This window comes from Rhinopithecus bieti, unplaced genomic scaffold, assembly GCF_001698545.2.
Source record: "Rhinopithecus bieti isolate Rb0 unplaced genomic scaffold, ASM169854v2 scaffold_76242, whole genome shotgun sequence".
Lineage (NCBI taxonomy): Eukaryota > Metazoa > Chordata > Mammalia > Primates > Cercopithecidae > Rhinopithecus > Rhinopithecus bieti.
Window position 1 is genome coordinate 9839 of NW_016827965.1, and position 6059 is coordinate 15897.

Below are 6059 nucleotides of genomic sequence, written 5' to 3' on the forward strand. Positions count from 1 at the left end.
GAATCAATTCAGACACATAAGACCAGGTGTGGTGGCTCATGCCTGTAATCCCTGCACTTTGGGAGACTGAGGCGGGTGGATCATGAGGTCAGGAGATTGAGACCATCCTGGCTAACACAGTGAAACCCCATCTCTACTGAAAATACAAAAATATTAGCCAGGGATGGTGGTGGGCACCTATAGTCCCAGCTACTTGGGAGGCTGAGGCAGGAGAATGGCATGAACCTGGGAGGTGGAGGTTGCAGTGAGCTGAGATCGTGCCACTGCACTCCAGCCTGGGCGACAGAGTGAGAGACTCTGTCTCAAAAAAAAAGGGGGGGGGGGCTGGGCACAGTGGATCACGCCTGTAATCCCAGCAGTTTGGGAGGCCAAGGTGGGCAGATCACGAGGTCAGGAGATCGAGACCATCCTGGCCAGAACAGTGAAACCCCCTCTCTACTAAAAAAAAATTACAAAAAAATAGCCAGACGTGGTGGCAGGCATCTGTAGTCCCAGCTACTTGGGAGGCTGAGGCAGGAGAATGGTGTGAAACTGGAAGGTAGAGCTTGCAGTGAGCTGAGATTGCAGCACTGCACTCCAGCCTGGGCAACAGAGCGAGACTGTCTCAAAATAAAGAAATAAAGGTAAACTGGTAGGCTTAAGCTCAAACATATCAATAGTTACATTAAATGTAAATAGTTTAACTAAAATACATTTGGGACTCAAATGTATTTTAACTATAAAAACTATAAAATTATAAAATTTAACTATAAAATTAAAATACAGAAACTGGCATAATGGATTAAAAACATGACCCAAGTATATGTTCTCTACAAGAAACCCACATCAAATACAATAATGTATGTTGAAAGTGAAAGGACAAAAAATTACACAAGCATTAATTGAAAATGTTATATTAACATTAGATAAGTGGACTTCAGAGCAAACAAAATTACCTACTCCCAGCACTTTTGGAAGCTAATACAGGCAGATCATGAGGTCAGGATCAAGACCAGTCAGGCCAACATGGTGAAACCCTGTCTCTACTAAAAATACAAAAATCAGCCAGGCGTGGAAGTACACACTTATAATCCCAGCTATTGGGGAGGCTGCAGCAGGAGAATTGCTTGAACCTGGGAGGTGGAGGTTGCAGTGAGCCGAGATTGTGCCACTGCACTCCAGCCTGGGAGACAGAGCAAAACTCCATCTCGAAAAAAAAAAAAAAAAAAAAAAATTACCAGAGATGGTGAAATACATTACTAATAATAAAAGTATAAATCTACCCTAAAGGCATAGCAATCCTAATTATACATGTACCAAATGACAGAGCTACCAAATATGTAAAGCAAAACCCGATAGTACTGAAAAGAGAAAAGAAATATCCGCAATTACAATTGAACACTGCAACATCCTTCTTTCAACAATTGATAGAAAAGTTAGACAGAAAATCAGCAAGGACATAGAAGAAACAACAGTACCATCATGTAACAGGATAGAACCGACTTTTATGAAACACTCAACAACAGACGACACCTTATTTTCATGTGCCCACAGTATATATACCAAGACAGACCATGTCCTAGACCATTAAAAAAAAAAAAAAACTTGAAAAATTAATGCCCATTGAAATCCTAAGAGTGTGTTTTCTGACCACAGTGGAAATAAACTAGAAACCAATAACAGAAAGATAAAGTGAAAAATTTTAAACACTTGCAAACTAAACACACTTGTAAATAATACATGGATCAAAAGAGAGTCTTAAGGAAAATTAAAACATGTTCAACTAAATAAAATGTAAAGATGATATATCAAAATTTGTAGGATACTGCTAAAGAAGTCTTTTTTTTTTTTTTTTTTTGAGACGGATTTTCACTCTGCCGCCCAGGCTGGAGTGCAGTGGCCGGATCTCAGCTCACTGCAAGCTCCGCCTCCCGGGTTCCCGCCATTCTCCTGCCTCAGCCTCCCGAGTAGCTGGGACTACAGGCGCCCGCCAGGTCGCCCGGCTAGTTTTTTGTATTTTAGTAGAGACGGGGTTTCACCATGTTAACCAGGATGGTCTCGATCTCCTGACCTCGTGATCCGCCCGTCTCGGCCTCCCAAAGTGCTGGGATTACAGGCTTGAGCCACCGCGCCCGGCCAAGAAGTCTTGAGAGGCAAAGCTATAGCATGAAATCCCTGCATTAGAAAAGAGGATATTTCAAGACCAGGAGCAGTGGCTCACATCTTTAATCCCAGTACTTTGTGAGGCTCAGGCAGGTGGATCACGTGAGCTTAGGAGTTCCAGACCAGCCGGGCCAACATAGTTAAACCCCATCTCTACTAAAAACACAAAAAGGAGCTGGATGTTGTGGCAGGTGACTGCAGTCCCAGCTACTCAGGAGGCTGAGGCAGTAGAATGGCTTGAACCCAGGAGGCGGAGGTTGCAGTGAGTCGAGATCCTGTCACTGTCCTCCAGCCTGGGTGACAGAGCGAGACTCTGTCTCAAAAAAAAAATTCAAAAAGTTGTATGAAAAGAAGTAAAAAGGAAGGTCTCAAGTCTATATTTCTCATAACTGCATGTGAATATATAATTATTTCAAAATAAAAAGTTTATGTATTTATTGCGGGATCTGGCCAGCAGCCCGCAATGCAACGGGGCTCTTTCTTTGTCCCTAGGCAGATCGGCAGATCGAGAAATAATAGACACACACAAGATCGTGAAAGCTGCGTCCGGGGGGTCACCAACTTCTGGTCCCGTGGTGCCACCAATCACTGGATATACCAGCATTTATTATTAAGTTTAGTGATGGAAGGGGTAGGTTAGTGAGGGATTTAGGGTCATTTGATTATGAGGTGACATGGTCACATGGAGATGAAGTAATTCTTTAACATCTGTACGCAGAAGTACAGTATACAGAGATAAGGATTTACAATATAGTGTGTGCATCAGTAATTTCTAACAGAACCTTAAAACAGAAACAGTCTTTCTGGCCGGGCGCGGTGGCTCAAGCCTGTAATCCCAGCACTNGCACATCAGGTGCTGTTGGCTCATTCTGGCAGCCCAACCTGGCATTGTCTTTACACAATCCAGCATGCAACTTTGTATTTACAATAATCAGGAGCATTTCATCTTTTATTCCATAGCAGTAGTTTCAGGGGGTCTCCCGACATATATTAACATATATATTTTAATCATTTAATAGAGCTTGAAAACATAAAATGTGAGATTTCCAGTTTGACTTTCTGTAGCATGCTTCCATATACTATTCATAGATAGTCACAATAATTCTGAACGACAGGCTTTGTTGGTATTACTGACATTGCTAGGCTGCCTAGGTATGAGGTGGTACTCACATAGTTTCATGATCACACACAAGTTTAAGAATGTCAGAAAATGTACTGAAGTAGCCATTCAGCTATATGGATTTCCAGAGGGAAAGCTGGGGTCAAAAATCAGAAATTGGCTTGGCGCAGTGGCTCATGCCTCTAATCCCAGCATTTTTGGGTTGGATCACTTGAGGCCAGGAGTTCGACACCAGCCTGACCAACATGCCAAAACCCCATCTCTATTAAAAACACAAAAATTAGCTGGGTGTAGTGGCGCATGCTTGTAATCCCAGCTACAAGGGAGGCTGAGGCACAAGAATCACTTGAACCCAGAAGGTGGAGGTTGCAGTAAACCGAGATTGCACCACAGTACTTCAGCCTGGGTGACCAAGCAAGACTGTCTCAAAAGAAAAAAAAAAAAAAAAAAAAATCAGAAATTGAATACCAAGGTCAAAATTGGTATTGAACCTCAATGCCCAATATTTTTATAATGTCAAAGTGCCAGTTTCCTGTCAGTGGACGTCTAGTTTGTTTCTTGCTTTTTGCTCTTACAAATAGTGCTGCAGCCGGGCGCGGTGGCTCAAGCCTGTAATCCCAGCACTTTGGGAGGCCGAGACGGGCGGATCACAAGGTCAGGAGATCGAGACCACCCTGGCTAATACGGTGAAACCCCGTCTCTACTAAAGAATACAAAAAACTAGCCGGGCGACCTGGCGGGCACCTGTAGTCCCAGCTACTCGGGAGGCTGAGGCAGGAGAATGGCATAAACCCGGGAGGCGGAGCTTGCAGTGAGCTGAGATCCGGCCACCGCACTCCAGTCTGGGTGACAGAGCCAGACTCTGTCTCAAAAAAAAAACAAATAGTGCTGCAGTGACAATCTTTAAATATATATCTGTGTAGACTTTAGGGTATCTATCTGTATGTTAATTCCTACAATTGAACTTGTGGTGGTCAAAGGTATATGTATTTAAAATTTTGATTGATAATGTCAATTTTGTATCTAAAAATCTTATACCAATTTGTACCTCCAGCACCTCTATGTGCATGTTGTTTTTCCACACATTTACTAACACTAGATATTATCCAACTTTATTTTTTGTCATTAGAATAGGGTTTTTATTTTGTTTTTGAGACAGAATCTGGCTCTGTCACCCAGGCTTGAGTGCAGTGGTACAATCTCAGCTCACTGCCACTTCTGCCTCCCGGGCTCAAGTGATCCTCCCACCTCAGCCTTCTGAGTAGCTGAGACTACAGGTGTGTGCCACCATCCCTGGCTAACATTTTCAATATTTGTAGAATCAGTGTTTTGCCATGTTGCCCAGGCTGGTCTTAAACTCCTGAGCTCAAGCAGTCCTCCCGTCTTGGCCTCCCAAAGTGCTGGGATTACAGGAGTGAGCCACTGTGCCAGTAGAATAAGGTTTTTAATTTGCTTTTGAATAAATAGACTTTATTATTTAGAGTAGTTTTAGGTTCATAGTAAAGTTTAGTGGGTACACAGAGTGCTCCCATGTTATACCTGCCTCTAGATGTGCACAGACTTCCCCATTATCAACATCTCCCACCAGGGTAGTATATTTGTTACAATAGAACCTACATTGACATCATTTTTACCCAATGTCTACAGTTTACACTAGGTTTCATTCTTAGTGTTGTACATTCTATGGGTTTTGACAAATGCATAATGACACATATCCACTGTTGGAGTATCATATGCAACACCTTCACTGCCCTAAAAATCCCCTGTACTCTACCTATTCATCATTCCCTTCCCACTTGTCCCTGGCAACCACCAATCCCTTTACTCTTCCCATTGTTTTGTCTTTTTCATAATGTCATACAATTAGAGTTATATGGTACCTAGCCTTTTCAGATTGCCTTCTCTCACTTACTAATACACATTTAAGTTTTCTTCATGTCTTTTCATGGCTTGATAGCTTATTTCTTTTGATTTTTTTTTTTTTTTTTTTTTTTTTGTGGGACGGAGTCTCGCTCTGTCTCCCAGGCTGGAGTGCGGTGGCCGGATCTCAGCTCACTGCAAGCTCTGCCTCTCGGGTTTACGCCATTCTCTCGCCTCAGCCTCCCGAGTAGCTGGGACTACAGGCGCCCACCACATCGCCCGGCTAAGTTTTGTATTTTTTTAGTAGAGACGGGGTTTCACCGTGTTAGCCAGGATGGTCTCGATCTCCTGACCTCGTGATCCGCCCGTCTCGGCCTCCCAAAGTGCTGGGATTACAGGCTTGAGCCACCGCGCCCGGCCGCTTATTTCTTTTGAAAGCTGATGAATATTCCACTGTCTGGGTATTCCACAGTTCATTTATGTAATTACCCACTGAAGAACATATTGCTTGCTTCCAAGGTTTGCCAATTATGAATAAAGTTGCTATAAACAGTCATGTGCAGGTTCTTATGTGGATATAAAAGTTTTTAACTCATTTGTGTAAATACCAAGGAACACAACTACTGGATTAGATAGTAAGAGCATGTTCAGTTTCATGAGAAACTGCCAAATTGTCTTCCAAAATGGCAGTGCCACGTTGCATTGCCACCAGCAATGAATGAGAGCCACTGTTGCTCCACATCCATGGCAGCATTTGGTGTTATCAATATTTTGGATTTTGGCCATTCTAATAAGTATGCAGCTGTATCTCACTATTGTTTTATTTTGCAATTTCCTAATGACATATGATGTGGAGGATCTTTTTATATGCTTATTTGCCATCTTTGTATCTTCTTTGGTGAGGTGCCTGTTCAGGTCTTCTCTTCTTTTCCCTCCC